This window comes from Bos indicus, chromosome X (genome assembly GCF_029378745.1).
Source record: "Bos indicus isolate NIAB-ARS_2022 breed Sahiwal x Tharparkar chromosome X, NIAB-ARS_B.indTharparkar_mat_pri_1.0, whole genome shotgun sequence".
Taxonomy (NCBI): domain Eukaryota; kingdom Metazoa; phylum Chordata; class Mammalia; order Artiodactyla; family Bovidae; genus Bos; species Bos indicus.
In genome coordinates this window covers 9,420,251-9,438,249 of record NC_091789.1, presented here as the reverse complement: position 1 = coordinate 9,438,249, position 17,999 = coordinate 9,420,251, and the positions used below count along the sequence as shown (strand labels likewise).

The window sequence follows — 17,999 nt, the reverse complement described above, 5'->3', positions numbered from 1 at the left end:
AGCACACTGGTTTTTCTGCCTCTTGTTTTGTGCCTCAAAGTGATATACAGAGTACATTCTGAAATATTTCACACTCTTGTAGACTATCATCTCATGAATTCTTATTGAGGCTTCTTTGCCATGAGAAACTCTTTTTTTATTGTCCAGGTTAGATTTTAGCATCCCATTCCAGACTATATATAGTTTTTGAGGCTTCTTTCTAGAGCTAATCTCTCAATGTGTTCATAAGGCAAATGACCAAAAACCTCCCCCTTTATCATAAAAAGGCATTACCTAACATTATGAACAAAATGTAACATTCATAATTGTCAATACCAAATGAGATATAAAATCAAGGTGGCATGGAAGCTTCTGCTAGAGATGGAATGCTTTCCAGTGTTGCCTTGCAGTTTCTTCCCTAGACTTTGAACATATTTTGTTCATTACAGCCCCTCGGACTTTGGATACTGCAGCCCCAAACCTTGCTTCATGACAGTCCCTGTGTGGGCAACTAATTTACCAAGAATTACAATTTCTTTAAAAAGAAAGTGAAAAGATACTAGTGTGTAACACAGAACAACTCTTCATGTCTTGGTGCCCAACAGGTACTCTTATAAATTACTGCCATATAATAGGAGATGGCAATTCCTGCATTACTGCCACTAAAAGATAAATTTATGATGCATTATTCTGTCTTTTATTGTCTCTTAAAACATCATCAGATTGAATTTAGAGTAGCAAGGATACAAAGTATATACACAAGACATCCTTCTCATAAAGTAGAGAAAAGCCAGCCTTCTTTGTGCCTGAGTGCTGTAGTATCAAAATGGAATGACAAGTCTGAGCAACTTCTTGTTTCAGCACACAAAAAATGTAGACCTGTTTCATCCTTTACTTTAAAAAATGCAGGGCCAGTTTGTAATAGGGAAAGAAAAGAGAAAGAAAAGCCAATGTTTCAGTCCTACTGATATCACTAACAAGCTGTATGACCTTTAACAAGTCACTTGAGTTCTCTGAACCATAGTTTCCACCTCTGTAAAGTTTTATGGTTAAATTAGATGACGTTCAGGTTCCCTTTTGTTTTTAATATCTTATAGTCTAATATGATTAATGCACATAATACCATATGTACCTTATTTATAATTGTATGTACCTTAGTTGTATGACATGACAGCAATATATGACTACAGAGCTAGCAATTTTTTGAAGATGAAAAAGACAATGTGGCTGCTGAGGCAGGCTAATAATAGTAGTAGTAGTAATACTTGTATATTATTACTTCACTTAAGAAATATTTATTGAACACCTGGGTGTCACATCAGTAGTAGGTGTAGAAGTGAAAATGAAATATTCCCTTTCCCTTCACATGCGGTAGTGAAGGATATGGTTCTGTAATATAGAAAATCCATTTCCCTAAGTATCTGATTAACTAGATACTTAGGGAAAGGGATGTTAATTGAGGCTTTTAAAAAATTAAGTAGTACAGCTATCTTTTATTTCAGTCTTTGTGGTTAAAACATTTTGTAAAACTGTAGTCCATTTTGCTACCTTAGTGAACATAATTGAGTTTTACTTTAGTATTTGGAATATTTTTTCAGGGTCTCAAGTTCATAATTATGAAATCAGTCCTTATTGTACAGAAAAAGTAAGAGCTTGTGATGAATAGGACCAGACCATTTCTTAGGAGATTAGTTTGTTTTTCTTTAAGTATTCATACATTCAAGATGCCCACTCACTTAATCACCATCTTCCTTTTTCTCATAAAAGTTGAGTATAGAACATGAAATAAAATGTTTCATTAGTTGGGCTTCAGTTAATTAAGGTTTTACTGTACATAAAATCCTGATTAGTAACATGGGAATCTGGTTGGTTCTGGGGGGAATTAGTACACTCAGCTTTCAGTGCCAGATTTGGTTAGGAACGTGGGCTGACTACATGATGGCATCTGGAAGAGATCAGCCAGAAAGGTAAAGGTGGAGTTACTGTTTTTTTACCCAGCTTTATTGAGATTATATAAGATTGTGTAAGTTTAAGACATATTCTGCAAAATGGATAAGGAGATTTAAAATATTAAGGTTGAGGGAATTCTCTCCTGGTCCAGTGGTTAGGACTTAGTGCTGTCACAGCTATGGCCTGGATTCAATCCCTAGGTTGGGGAAATAAGATCCCACAAACTGTGCAGGAGATAGATCTATCTTCCATCTATTTGAAGAGCTCTCTTGTGGAAGGGTGAGTAGAATCCCACTTAGAAGGCATCTGAAAAGTTATCTATTCCAATACCTCCCCTTCTATATATCCATAATATATGTGTGTATATATATATATATATATATGCACACATATATATAAAATCAGTCAGTCAGTCAGTTCAGTCACTCAGTCATGTCCGACTCTTTGTGACCCTATGGACTGCAGCATGCCAGGCTTCCCTGTCCATCACCAACTCCCGGAGCTTGCTTAAACTCGTGTCCATCGAACTGGTGATGCCATCCAACCATCTCATCCTCTGTCTTCCCCTTCTCCTCCTGCCTTCACTCTTTCTCAGCATCAGGGTCTTTTCCAGTGAGTCAGTTCTTTGCATCAGGTGGCCAAAGTATTGGAGTTTCAGCTTCAGCATCAGTCCTTCCAATGGATATTCAGGACTGAGGATATATATAATATCCTCATATATATTCTATGCTATCTCCTTATACATATATTTATATAATACCCCCATATATGTATCCATATAATATTTGAGTCCCTTCTACAGTGTTCCACTAAGTGAGATCATCTGGAGAACTGCTGACGCAGCCCATTCCACCCTTGTTAGCACTTTCTCTAGTTGGGGCAAGTGAGGGCTACTCTTCATTGTGGCACATAGGCTTCTCATTGCCCGGTAGCTTCTCTTGTGGAGCAGCGGCTCTAGAGTGTGGACTCAATAGTTGTGGTGCACGGGTTTAGTTGCTTTGCATCATATGGGATCTTTCCAGACCAAGGATAGAGCCTGTGTCCCCTGCACTGGCAGGTGGATTCTTATTCACTGTACCACCAGAGCAGTCCCCACATCTTTTTTTAAATTTTATTTTTCAGCCATGCTGTATGTGTGATGTTAGTTTTCTGACTGCATATTGAACCCACACCTCCTGCATTGGAAACACAGAGTTTTAACCAGTGGATAGCCAGAGAAGTCCCCTAATATATCCTTATACTCATAACCCATAACTCTTTTAAATTATTTATAATATTTTTATCATGTTTAGGTTTTATGTATTTACCCAGCTGAAACATGAACTCGAGGTTGTATAATATCTTGTTCATATACCTTTCCCATAGATTTAACATATTTGAAACAAATAATGTATAAATGATATATAAAGTAGTATTTTATTTCATTGGTCATAAACCTCATTTATCAGTTTCATTCTGGAAAAGTGATTCATTCAATCCGTAACTTCTTTTGTTAGATTCCATCATATTCTTTTCTTTTCAACCTTTCTCTTTCTTGACTGAAGAATCTTTTTTTGTTGTTGTCCCTTATTCTAATAATTAAGTTTTTTTTCTGGATATTTTCCATATCTGTCATGGAGCAGAACAGTGAGCAGGAATAATTGGGGTTGAAGTGCGAAGAGAGAGGCACTGTGGCAACCATTCATCCTAGGTGAAAATTCTAAACATTGTTATCAATATTTCTTTTCATTCTTCCTTGCTTTCCCCAGGTCAACTTCTAATTCTCACTGTATCACATAGCAATTGTGATTATTTCCAGGTCAGTGGCTTATTATTAGTTTGTCTTTCGTTGCTCAATAATGTAAATCCAGAGTGCATATTTTAGTGTGTGGTACTAAAACGTTAATTCTTACTCTCCTTTGGACATATGTCTTCCTTAGCACTGCATATCAATTCTGAATCAACTTTTCGCTGGAACTTATAGAAAATTAAAGGATATTTCAAAGGCAACTTTTATTCTCTCAAAAAAGGGAAGGCAGGATGAGAAGGAAAAGTATAAAGGTTGAATGGGAGCCTGAAGTCAGTTTCTTTGATATAAGTCTGAAAACAAAAGCCATCTCTTTCTGAAGTGAAAAACAAAACCAAAACAGGAAACAACCACCTAGAGAATCCATTTCAAACTTTGGCAGCATCAAGAAAGCTCTGGCCTGCTACCTAGATTAGACATGATAGAAGTTTGCCTGCCTCACCAGTCTTTGAATAGCAATTCCTTTTGATGACTGAACTTGAGTTACTGAAAGCACAGGTAAGTGATAACAATAGATCAACTGGAACCCAAGAGGTGATGAGCAGAGATGAATGATTTTTAAAATACAGGGAAGCAATAGGAAAATCTTTCATTAAATAGACTATATATATTTCCCCTTCCCTGTCAACAAATAGCATTTCAAATTATTTACCCTAGAGTCTCTGGCAAAATGTGCCTTACCCAGAAGGCTCCAACATGATAAACTGAAATCTGTTTGAACAGCAATGTTATTTTGGGAATAAATGCTCTAAGATGCTTGGGGAATTGTTCATGTCATTGGATGTTTTCATGAGATTGGATTTTCCCCCAGACTTGTTGACTTGTAGTCTCAGGAAAATGAACCCTTTCTTTGGGGGGTGTTGAGGCAAGAATGAGCTGTTAACATTTGGTGTGTATCTCTGTAAACCAATGTACTGTTATGGTGAGAAGTGAACATTGGTCTCTGAGTTGTCATTTCTTTTCTTTTTTTTTTAAATTGCCTTACAATGTTGTGTTAGTTTCTACTGTACAGTACAATGACTCAGCCACATATATACATATACACCCTCTCTTTTTTGGATTTCCTTCCCATTTAGGTCATCACAGAGCGCTGGGTACAGCTCCCTGTGCTGTGCAGTAGGTTCTCATTAGTTTTCTGTTTTCTACATAGTGGTGTATATATGCCAACCCCAATCACCCAATCCATCCCACCCTCCCTGGGCTGCCATTTCTCTTTCTGAGAAAATTACATTCAAAAGCCACTGAAAAGGAAGCATTTATGCCTTAAATCCTACATCTATAAATACGGTTATGTTTGGGCCTTTTAGTTTTTCCTTATGTGAGATATTTCTGCCTTTAAGTAAATGACACATTTAGGTTCAAATATGTAAGTTGAATCAAAAACTAGAAGGAGCTATTCTAATTTGAAGAAACCCTACTTGGGGAAGGAAATTCATAGCAATAGCAGGTTCACTCCTCTTCTGTGGTCTTTTAGGGCTTCTGACCTTCTCTCTCAAGCATAGAATTTTGGCTCCAAGTTCCTTTTTTGCTTGTCCTGATATTTCCTATGCTAAGAGGCAGCTCTTTAAAGAGGGATAGTGTAAATTTCTACCAAATTGAACTAATGTTATAAAAAATGGACCTGAGTTTAAACCAACCAACTAAACACCAAACAAGAGACCACTTAAAGTGGTTAGAACCAGAAATAAAACTGCTAAGTTGCTTCAGTCATGTCTGACTCTCTGTGACCCTATGGACCATAGCCTGTCAGGCTCCTCTGTCCATGGGATTCTCCAGGCAAGAATACTGGAGTGGGTTGCCATTTCCTTCTCCAAGGGATCTTCCCAACCCAGGGATCAAACATGAGTCTCTTATGTCCCCTGCATTGGCAGGCGGGTTTAATCACTGAACTTAAAGTTTGTAGCATTCTCTGAATTGAATACGAAACATGGAAATATTTCATTCAGTTTAATTCACTGACTCAAAAAATGGCTTATTTTCATACTTTACTTCCTTAGAAAAAATCATAAGGTATTCTTTAAAAATTAACACAATTGTAATAGAATTATAGTATATTTTCAGTCTAAAAATGACCTTAGAGGCTAATCTGACTGCCTCCTTTCTCAGATGACAAAATTTAGACCCAGAGAAAATGGACTAAAGCAAGTCTTATGTAACATGGTGTTCTCACAGTTCAGTCATCTTTCCAACACTGCAAGATGTTCCCTATGTAGTTAACTCTTTGGGGATTATAGCTTAAAGAGAACAATAATGAAGGATATTAAAAAAAATCATCAGTGATTTTCTCTTCCTCTTCATTAGTGTAAATAGCTAGGTTCAGAATCTGGCAAATTGGAGGAAGGGGCTCTGGGCTAGAAGCCAGTTGGAACTGGGGAAGGTTGTCCCAGACCCTCTGAGTTTCAGAGAAAAGCTAACCTGATCAGAAATTTATCCATGGAATACCCTTCATTTAGTACCAGTCTTGTGTTCTTTAGTTCCCAGTTTCCCACCAGTTTGCCATCTTTAAGGCATTGACTTAGGCTTGGAAAAATCCTTATAGGTATGTAAGTCATCTGCTCATGTTATCTGAGTCCACAGCTTTCTTGACAAGTGGCCATTAACTACATGCAGGGATGACATATTTCATGCTGTTCAGCCATCCTCATCACTCTCTTCTGAACATGCCCTATTTGGTCCATGGGTTTTTAAAGACAGAAAACCCATAGTTGAATACAATACTCTAAGGACTAGTTTGGGCAGCCCAAATTAGATCAAGAGTATCATATTTCTTGTCCTAAGAGTCTACGAATCCATTCACATAGCCTATGCTCACATCAACCACATCATCCTGCCAACTCATTGTGCTTATAGTCAACTAGAATCTAGTCTCTATACACAGCACTGTTTTAAAGCCAATTTCTCCCACGATGTACTTATGTAGTATAGACAATTTTTAATGCAAATGCAAGATTTTATATATCTGTCTATGAAATTATAACATGTTATATTTGGCTCATAGTTCCATCCTGTCATGAATTTGGGGGGGATCACAATTGTGTTATTCAACATGTTAGCTATTCTGAATAACTCTGTGTCATCAAAAAACTACTTCCTCACCCATGGCATGGGTTAAAAAATTGTTAAATGGGATGCAGGTGAGGGGATTGCTAGACACAAATTAACCAAATTAAACCTTGATATGGTTGTTCATTCATTAAGCATTAACTTAATTGGCACCATCGTTTGTCTCTTGTGTTGTTTAAACTCAGCCAATGGTACATCATGAAAGACTTTGCAAAATGCTTTGCTGAATATGAAACACTTACATCTGTCTATTTCCCTGTTCTATCAATTAGTCAGCCTGCTCAAAAGGAAAGTGAAATTAGTCTGTTAAGACATATTCAGAGTTTATCTGCATTGACTACTGGTACTGGATGCATCCTAGCCTCAGAACTAAGTCAGTAATCTCAGAAATCTTTTGTGAGAGCCAAGAAACATTCAGATCAGATCAGATCAGATCAGTCGCTCAGTCATGTCCAACTCCTTGCGACCCCATGAATCACAGCACGCCAGGCCTCCCTGTCCATCACCAACTCCCGGAGTTCACTGAGACTCACGTCCATCGAGTCAGTGATGTCATCCAGCCATCTCATACTCTGTCGTCCCCTGCTCCTCCTGCCCCCAATCCCTACCAGCATCAGAGTCTTTTCCAATGAGTCAACTCTTCGCATGAGGTGGCCAAAGTACTGGAGTTTCAGCTTTAGCATCATTCCTTCCAAAGAAATCCCAGGGCTTATCTCCTTCAGAATGGACTGGTTGGATCTCCTTGCAGTCCAAGGGACTCTCAAGAGTCTTCTCCAACACCACAGTTCAAAAGCATCAATTCTTCGGCACTCAGCCTTCTTCACAGTCCAACTCTCACATCCATACATGACCACAGGAAAAACCATAGCCTTGACTAGACGAACCTTTGTTGGCGAAGTAATGTCTCTGCTTTTGAATATGCTATCTAGGTTGGTCATAACTTTCCCTCCAAGGAGTAAGCGTCTTTTAATTTCATGGCTGCAGTCACCATCTGCAATGATTTTGGAGCCCAGAAAAATAAAGTCTGACACTGTTTCCACTGTTTCCCCATCTATTTCCCATGAAGTGATGGGACCAGGTGCCATGATCTTCGTTTTCTGAATGTTGAGCTTTAAGCCAACATTTTCACTCTCCACTTTCACTTTAATCAAGAGGCTTTTGAGTTCCTCTTCACTTTCTGTCATAAGGGTGGTGTCATCTGCATATCTGAGGTTATTGATATTTCTCCCGGCAATCTTGATTCCAGCTTGTGTTTCTTCCAGTCCAGCGTTTCTCATGATGTACTCTGCATATAAGTTAAATAAACAGGGTGACAATATTCAGCCTTGATGAACTCCTTTTCCTATTTGGAAACAGTCTGTTGTTCCATGTCCAGTTCTAACTGTTGCTTCCTGACCTGCATACAGATTTCTCAAGAGGCAGGTCAGGTGGTTTGGTATTCCCATCTCTGTCAGAATTTTCCACAGTTTATTGTGATCCACACAGTCAAAGGCTTTGGCATAGTCAATAAAGCAGAAATAGACATTTTTCTGGAACTCTCCTGCTTTTTCCATGATCCAGCGGATGTTGGCAATTTGATCTCTGGTTCCTCTGGCTTTTCCAAAACCAGCTTGAACATCAGGAAGTTCATGGTTCACATACTGCTGAAGCCTGGCTTGGAGAATTTTGAGCATTACTTTACTAGCGTGTGAGATGAGTGCAATTGTGCGGTAGTTTGAGCATTGTTTGGCATTGCCTTTCTTTGGGATTGGAATGAAAACTGACCTTTTCCTGTCCTGTGGCCACTGCTGAGTTTTCCAAATTTGCTGGCATATTGAATGCAGCACTTTCACAGCATCATCTTTCAGGATTTGGAATAGCTCAACTGGAATTCCATCACCTCCACTAGCTTTGTTCGTAGTGATGCTTTCTAAGGCCCACTTGACTTCACATTCCAGGATGTCTGGCTCTAGGTCAGTGGTCACACCATAGTGGTTATGTGAGTCATGAAGATCTTTTTTGTACAGTTCTTCTAAGTGTTTTTATTAATAATACTTCTTTCTCATGAATCCTGGGCTTCAGTTTATTCTTATTAATGATTCTGTTATTCTTTTTAGTTCAAAAATAAGTCTCTTTGACAGAAAAGACAGATACAAAATAGGGGTTATCTACTTATTGATTCCAGGATTGGTTTGACAACTATCATCATATTCATATTCACTCATTTTTTTTTATCATGCCCTGGAGAGACCTTAAAAACCCTCCACCCCTGAATTTTTTGGCCTCCATGTCTTTCCTAAGTTATATTAGCTTAAGCTAGTCACACCCTGTTCTTTACTATATGCTATTATTTTCATATTTTAGCATCACCTTTAAATAATTCTGACTTTGTGAAAAATTCCCCAATGGTAGCCATATCTTCGGAGAAGGCAATGGCACCCCACTCCAGTACTCTTGCCTGGAAAATCCCATGGACGGAGGAGCCTGGGAAGCTTCAGTCCATGCGGTCACGATGAGTCGGACACGACTGAGCAACTTCATTTTCAGTTTTCACTTTCATGCATTGGAGAAGGAAATGGCAACCCACTCCAGTGTTCTTGCCTGGAGAATCCCAGGGACAGAGGAGCCTGGTGGGCTGCCGTCTGGGATCGCACAGAGTCAGACACGACTGAAGTGACTTAGCAGTAGCAGTAGCAGCCATATCTTAATCTGAAGGAAATTCCCCTTTTACCTCCTGTCAGTAGTACTAAGATGATGATGATGAAGGTTATGAAAATGACAATGACAACAACAAAAGTATTATAGGAGCTGACAGGTATTAAGCACTTACCAGGTGCCAAGAACTCTTCTTAGTTCATTCAGACTGCTATAACAAAGTACCATAGACAGATGGCTTATAAGCAGCAGGAATGTATTTCTCACAGGTCTGGAGGCTGGGAAGTCCAATATCAAGGTGCCAGCTGACTCAGGTCCTGGTGAGGGCCCACTTCTTGCTGTGTCCTCACAGGGTGAAAAGGACAAGAGAGGTCTCTGGGGTTTCTTTTATAAGGGTACTAATCCCATTTATGAGGATTCCACCCAAATGACCTAATCTCCTCCCAAAGGCCTCACCTCCTAACATGGTCCCACTGGGATCAAGATTGCAACATGAGTTTTGTGAGGGTGTAAACTTTCAGTTCATAACATATGTGTGTGTATGTGTATGTTCACTCAGTTGCTCAGTCATGTCTGACTTGTTGCAACCCCATGGACTGTTGCCTGCCAGGCTCCTCTGTTCATGGGATTTCCTAGGCAAGAATACTGGAGTGGGTTGCTATTTGCTACTCCAAGGGATCTTCCTGACCCAAGAATTGAACCCGTATCACTTACATCTCCTGCATTGGCAGGAGAATTCTTAACCACTAGTGCCAACTGGGAAGCCCCTCATAACATATTCCTGGATTAATTCTTAATTTCTACAACCCTTTGAGATAAATTGTATCATCTGCATTTCACATATGAGCAATATGATGGCATAGAGAGGTTGAGTACCTTTCCCCAGATCCTATAGTTAGTACGTCTCAGAGCTGAAAGCCCAACATTCGGATTCCATAGCCTGGGGTCTAAAGCTTTACTGCTTGAGAACACAGGTCAGACAGACACTGAAAGGCTGAATTGTCAAAGGAATTATGATGCAGTCTCAGAATATCTTATAGGCGAACTTGTGGGGTGTACAGAATTAGTTTTGGCATGCCTCATCTCCTCTTCTACACATGTAACTACCCTACAGCTTCTTGTTGCCAACCTCTAGGTTTTCTCCACTTGTAAGCTATCCTTAGATCTTCAGCTAAATTATAAAATTCTAGAGAATATGGTTTATGTTTCCCGCATACTGTAGCCAAGCACAATGTTAAATATGGGGTGTATGTGAAATCCTTGTGGAATTATATAAGTGACAAACTTTGGAGCTCATTGTTTAAAAAAATATAATGGGTTGTGTTCTAGAAGAGGTATGTGTGCATGTGCACATTCAGGAGCTCAAACGCATTCTCAAGTGAGCTCTGAGTAACCGAAGGGAAACACAATATTTGGCATAGAGCAGTGCTCAGTGACTGTCTGCTAAATGAATAAATGAATGAGTCAGAGAGGCAGAGTTTCCTTGAATTAAGATCAATATCAGCACGCCCCCATCCCGGCCTTATTTCTGCAAATTATATACTCTTTTGAGCCATTAACTAATGATGCAGTGTGCTAAAATCTTTTATTCAGGTCTGAGTCATAGTAATTATGCTAGCAGTTTACTATACTATTTCATTACAAGTTCAATTAAAAATGTGAGTGTGTATCTGTATGGGATGTGTGTTTGTATATATAATCTTCAAAGACAGATAAGAATATTATGTGTTTTTTGTTTGAGTAAACAGATCAACTTGTAGTCTCTTTCAGCTAGGTGAATACAGTTTATTATCTTAGTATCTGGGTAAATCTTGAGGTGCAAATTTACTCAGACCTATTCAAATTTAATATCAGACTTTAGACAAATCCTTTCATAGCAAAAAATAAATGGAGAACATATGATGGCTTAGGTCTTTTATATATAATTATATGGTTCCCAGAGGGGAGTTATAATTGAATTATAAGCTGCCTCATGAGTATTCTAGCCAGTGTTTAGAGAACCGCAAAGCAGAGCTGAGCAATTTTTTTTTCACCAGCTAGAATGTGAACAAGACACCCTATAATTCAATTATAACTAGCCTCCAGGAACCATATAATCATATTATAGAGTAGTTTGGGGAAACGGCATGTTTTTCCAAACATTGTATATGTTTAAATGATAATTTGATAATTCTACTTTCCCTCTCACTTTTCCTAAGCACACAGGTATGGGGACACCTTCTGTGACCTTATTCTCATGTACTTCAAAAATTTTCTTGAAATAAATTATCATCCTAGGAAGGCCTTAGCTTACAGTTCTTTGATTTTAGGACATGCCACTTAAATTCTTTGGTACTAAATTTTCTCAACCATAAAAAAATATGATTCAATTTAAATGATATTTAAAATACTTTCCAACATAAACATTCACTGGGTCTAACATTAGTCATAGTTCTTCAAAGTAGAAGACCAATAGGATGGATTGATTGATCTATGATATAAATATATGTTTTATTAAAATGTTCATTAGGACTTTTCTGTAAGATATTATGAGAAACCTGACTGAACTATTTGGCCAACCCAACATGAAGTGAGAGAGAGAGAGAGAAAGCAACTACACGAGTGAGGGAGAAGGAGTTTAAGAATTGGCTCACATAATTGTGGGAGCTGGCAAAGTCTGCAGGTTAGACTGGCCGGCTGGAGACCCAGGGTGTTGCAGCGAGGCTGTGAGCAAAATTCCTTATTCCTCACAGTACAACAGTCGTTTCTCTTAGGTCTTCAACTGGTTGGATGAGACATTTATATTATGGAAGATAATCTGCTTTACTCAAAGTCTACTGGTTTAGATGTTAACCACATCCACAAAATATACTTCCACAACAACATCTAGACTGGTGTTTGACCAATAAGTGAGTACTATGGCCTAGCCAAGTTTACACATAAAATTAACCATCCTAAGTCTGTATAGCAAGATAGTTTTGCACTCTTCAGGCTCTGCTTCTTCAAATTGTAGATTATCTTTTAGGAACTTGAATGTAAATTGGGAAGGTGAAACTTTAGCTCTGAAGCTTTGTTATAATTCAACATTGTCATGAATATAATATATGAAAGTAGGTATTTTTATTTCTAGCAAACTGACCCATATGCCTTCATAAAAGGAAAACCATGTGTTTAAATCTGTTTCCTATTGAAGACTTCCTCAAATTTTCTATTCTATAAGTAACTGATGGTACAATAACTCTCCATAGAAAACCCACCCTATCTACTTTTCCACTGTCTTATGGAGGTTTCCTCTGAGTGACTATAGTTCTGCTGGCTATATTAATTTTTAGTATTTGAACTAGTTTTTATTTAAAAATAATTCATACACATGTACATTAGTGCTAATAGCAGCACTATTCTTGACAGTTAAAAAGTAGAAACAACACGGATGTCCATCAAGTGCTCAATAGATAAACAAAATGTGATATATACATACCATGGTACACAACAAATTATGGAAAATTCTTACAGAGGTGGGAATACCAGACCACTTTACCTGTCTCCTGAGAAACCTGTATGCAGACCAAGAAACAACACTTAGAACCAGATATGGAACAATGGACTGGTTCAAAATTGGGAAAGGAGTATGACAAGGCTGTGTATTGTCACTCTGCTTATTTAAATTATAAGCAGAGAACATCATGTGAGATGCCAGGCTGGTTGAAGCACAAGTTGAATCAAGATTGCCAGGAGATGTATCAGCAACCTCAGATATGCAGATGATACCACTCTAATGACAGAAAGTGAAGAGGAACTAAAAAGCCTCTTGACGAAGGTGAAAGAGGAGAGTGAAAAAGCTGGTTTAAAACTCAACATTCAAAAAACTAGATCATTGCATCTAGTCCCATCATCACTTCATGGCAAACAGATGGGGAAAAAGTGGAAATAGGGACAGATTTTATTTTCTTTGGTTCCAAAATCACTGTGGATGGTGACTGCAGCCCTGAAATAAAAAGACACTTGTTCCTTGGAAGAAAAGCTATGACAAACCTAGACAGTATATTACAAAGCAGAGACATCACTGCCAACAAAGGTCTGTCTAGTCAAAGCTATGGTTTTTCCAGTAGTCAAGTATGGATGTTAAAGTTGGACCATAAGGAAGACTGAGTGCTGAAGAACTGATGCTTTTGAATTTTGGTGCTGAAGAAGACCATGGGATATTATTCAGCCATAAAGGAGAGTTCAATTCTGATTCATGGAAAATCAAGGGACTCACCTCCAGACTCAATTCCTATCATAACCACTGTTAATGTCTTATTTTATCCCTTCATTTTTCACTCAAGCATGTTTTAAAACTTTCTGTGTCAGTTCATGTACAGCTTTCACATTCTTTCTCCGTTATGTGGATACATCAGAATCTTTTTAAATATATCCCTCCTGTGGAATTCTTAGTTCTTTCCAGTTTTGCAAAAATGCCACATAGACATTATATCATATCTGTTCACAAAACAGTACAAAAATATATCTGTAGGATAAATTCTTAGACATGAAATTGTCTAGATAAAGGGAATGTGCATTTGAGATTTTGATAAGTATTGATTACTTCCTTGTCCTATACAATAGTTGAACCAATTTAGACTCCCAATGACAGGACTTCAGAGCACTTATTTCTCCTAAGTTAACACTAGATATTATCAAACTTGTTAATCTTTGCCAATATGACAAGTAAAAAAAAAAAAAAAACCTTTTTCTCTTTTCAGTTTGTAATTATGAAGAAAGTTGAACATCTTATATTTTGTTATATGTATTTTTTCTTGTGAATTTTCTGTATGCTTTGTTCAAATTTTATTGGGCTAATTGGTCTTTTTATTATTGATTTGTAAGTGCTCTCAAACATTAAGGAAATTATCCCCTTGTCTGTCTTAAATACTGTCAAGATTCCCCACTTTTTCTTTTGTCTCAGTTGTCTGTTTATGATACTTTTTGGATATGTACTTCTTTAAAGTGTTTGCTTTGCTGCCTTCAAATAGATTGGAATGAACAATAGAAAATATAGTCCAAACTAAAATCACACCGTTTTGTGACTTATTTTTTTTAATGAGACCATGAAGTCCCCTCTGGAGGAAACCTTCAAATCGCAAGTGTTATCAATACTCCACTTCACAGACCCTTGTCCTCAGAGACATCAGATATTCCTTAATTCTCATCCTGAAGTTTGCTTTTAGATAAGGGTATTTTTTGGTTGTTTATTTTTTAATTGGGCACAGATTGATCAATAAAAACATGATAACATTGAACAGATTTCAGATCTTTTTTTTCTTTGCCAGGGCATTCTCACTTCACTCAATATAACAGCTGCCACAGTGCTTACATTATTTGCTAATTTAACTCTATTCCTCTTTTCTCATATACCACATAAGAGTCTTTACAACACACAATTTTATAATAGAGACAAAGAGACACATAAAATGGTTTAAAGTAGAAAAATACAATTAAAAACCCAGAAGACCTGACAATAGAGTATAAGCTAAGGGTTGAAAAGAGTCAGACACGACTGAGTGACTTGCACTTTGCCCCTACTCTGGAACCTCCCCAACCCTTCAGGCACATACCACTGAAAGCACAAGTTTTCCTTATATGTAACGCTTTTCTTGAGATTTGCTCTGGGAATACAAATGGGTGGATATGTGTGTGCAGTATATCATCTTGCAAGAATATCTGCATGCAAATGAGTATGATTCTCTTAGAATAATCATCTCAGGCTATACACTAACTCTAGTGCCTTAACTGCTAACAATTTTCTTAGGGTTTCTTTCTGACTACTGCTTTTAGACCTTGGGAATTATCATGAAATGTACTCACTGGTGGCATTTGTTTTCTTTGAAGACAGAGTTGATTTAGGGGGAACAGGCAAATGCTATTTGGAGTCAAGTTTATTGAATATAGGTGTTCAAAATATATAGTATGACCTGTGATCAAAAACTCCAGAATAGTAAAGCTGATTTTTTCAGTTGCTCATAAACAGACACTAAAGATACTAATCACTGAGGAATTCTAGAAGTGTTCTGAGTAATGACAACATTGTATGTTTACAGCATCACACGGTGACAGAATCAATGATGGAGCCAAGGCTCATTTGGACCGTGCTGATTTTTGGATGTCAGAGTTCTACTTTTAAAATTTTGATATTTGGCAAAACTAATACAATTATGTAAAGTTTAAAAATAAAATAAAATAAAAAATTTGCCTTAGTTCCCCTGCTAAGGAGCCCAAGAAGCCTCATTCTAGGTCAGCAGTGCTGACAGTAGCCCTAAGGGGATAATGACAGTTGCAGAGGTGAGGAAGAGCCCCCTGAATTTTTTTTGGCAGTCTTTAATAATCCGTTGTATAATGACTATTTTTTTAAAAACGAAATCTATTTTTAAAAGAATGCCTGATTATAGTCTGTTTCTGACACAGATACGTTGTTTTAGTTTGGCTTAAATTCATCTCTTATCTCTTCAGAGATGTAAGATATACATCTTGTGACATTCTCGATTATCATTCACATTGAGATACTTCAAAAAACTTTTCAAAAGCTGTCACTTAATGAAATCATTATTATGTCCTAATGTTCAAGAGTTTTTTTGCTTACGGACAACTTCTATTTTCATTGACTTTGATAGCCATTATAGAAGCTTAAGATTTAAATTGATAAAGGGCACAATAATAATTTCTGGTCAATCTTTCCTAGTTTAAGTAAGTTTGGGGCATGATAACTGCTTTTGTTTTTCATTCTGCAACATGTACAGAGGCTAGATGCAATAGAACTAGGAAAAACATTGCACTGCAATTATAAAGAGAATTTTTGGTGCTATATGTGGGGCATGAAAGAAAGTAATTACAAAAACCATTCATAAGAAGTAAATCCTGGTTTCTAAATATGGTATGGTAGATAGGAGGAGGCCAGAGATTTGAATTATTAATAAGAGCCCTGATTTTCAAAACAAAGAATAGTCCTTTACATTTTATGCACATTTCCTTCTATATATATATTTTTTTTTCAGATGAAATGTGATGAGACAATCCTATGTTGATTAACTATTTTCACTATGTAACTGTTCAAGTTTACATATAATGAAGTCCTTGTCAGGCAATCCCAGTTCTTGTTAAATACAAACTTCATGTTCCTTCTCACTAGTTTTCTCCTTTTTGGAACACGGCCCTTCACTGCAACTGAATGGATAAAATCTGGGTAGAATAGTCTTCCAAAGGCTTTATAGAATTTATGTTAACGAGATATCATCCCTTCTTTTAAAAAGCATATGTTGAATATCCACTATGCGCTTGTCACTGTGGTAGGTGCTGGAAATATGGGAATGAAGATGGCATATGCCCTTGAGGAACTCCTAGTCTGAGGACAGATGTTGGAGTAAGGGGGGAATTTGGTAATCAGGGCGATAAAATATAAAAGGTACCCAGAAAGAAGTATCTTTATACCTTTATGCCAAAGGCTTTCTCAATCTCTTCTTCCATTAAATTAATAAAAGGCAAATCTGATATCAAGTCCCAGCCCTGCCACTTGGTATCTGTAAAGCCTGGTACAAGTGCTCCAAATTCCTTGATCCTCTGTTTTCTCTTTGTGAAACTGAGGTAATAATAACCTCACAGAATTTGGGTGCCTTATAATTTATGCATATAGTGTGACTAGTCTTTTGTAAACAGTCAATAAATGGCAGGTAGGATCATGATTATTTATATATACTTTGTTTATGTAGATTGCAGTTGTGTGGCTTAGGCTTTTTTTTTTTTTTTTCATTTTTGCAAACATGATTGATATTTACAATTTGAGAAGGTTTTTATTATTACAAATGATAAAAGATGCAAGAGATGTGGGTTCTTGCACATCTTGGATTGGGAAGATCCCCTGGAGGAGGAAATGGCAACCAACTCCAGTATTCTTGTCTGAAAAATCCTGTGGACAGAAGTGCCTGGCTGGCTACAACCACTCACATAGCACATTTACCCAAAGTCTTACAAGTGCTTGTAGATCACAGTAAACATGCTTTTATGGTAGCAGTAAACGTGCTTTTTATCACAGTAAACACACAAAAGGATGCATTTTGTATCTGTTCAGCATGGCATGCATATTACACTTGCCTTAAACACAATAATTTCATTTGCTGCTTTATTCCTGTCTCACATATTTTGCCTTCAAACTTCCCTTTTAAGAGTCATGCTAAGAACTGTGCAAAAAAATGTTACCCTCCCTTCATCCACATGTCTGCTTTCTAGTCTCTGATATCTTCCCTGTCAAATTGAAAACTTAAAATTGGGCTCAGTTTAGGACACGAAAAACCTGGAATAAAGAAACAAAAATATTTCATCCTGACTTAATGGCAGAAACTTATATAGGCTGTTTTCCTCTCTGTCCTTTATGTTGCTAGTTTCAAGCTTTCTCTGCTTAATGTTGAAACATTCAGCCATTGGGAAAAAATCAGCCAAATTAGTTGGCAATTTATAGATAGATTATTTTTTAACTGACTGCACTTCTTGAGTTTTTTCACTTTATGATATGTTGGTACAGACTTAAATGTATCTTTCAAATGAGAGATAATATTTGCATTGGAGTAGGAGTGTCAACTTA

At 37.3% G+C, this 17,999-nt stretch overlaps 1 protein-coding gene across 5 annotated transcripts in view; it reads left to right on the top strand.

The window, feature by feature from the left end:
* Window positions 1-17,999, top strand: part of TENM1 (teneurin transmembrane protein 1) — a 909,292-nt gene that overhangs the window by 155,274 nt on the left and 736,019 nt on the right. The gene's annotated exons all lie outside the window — the stretch shown is intronic.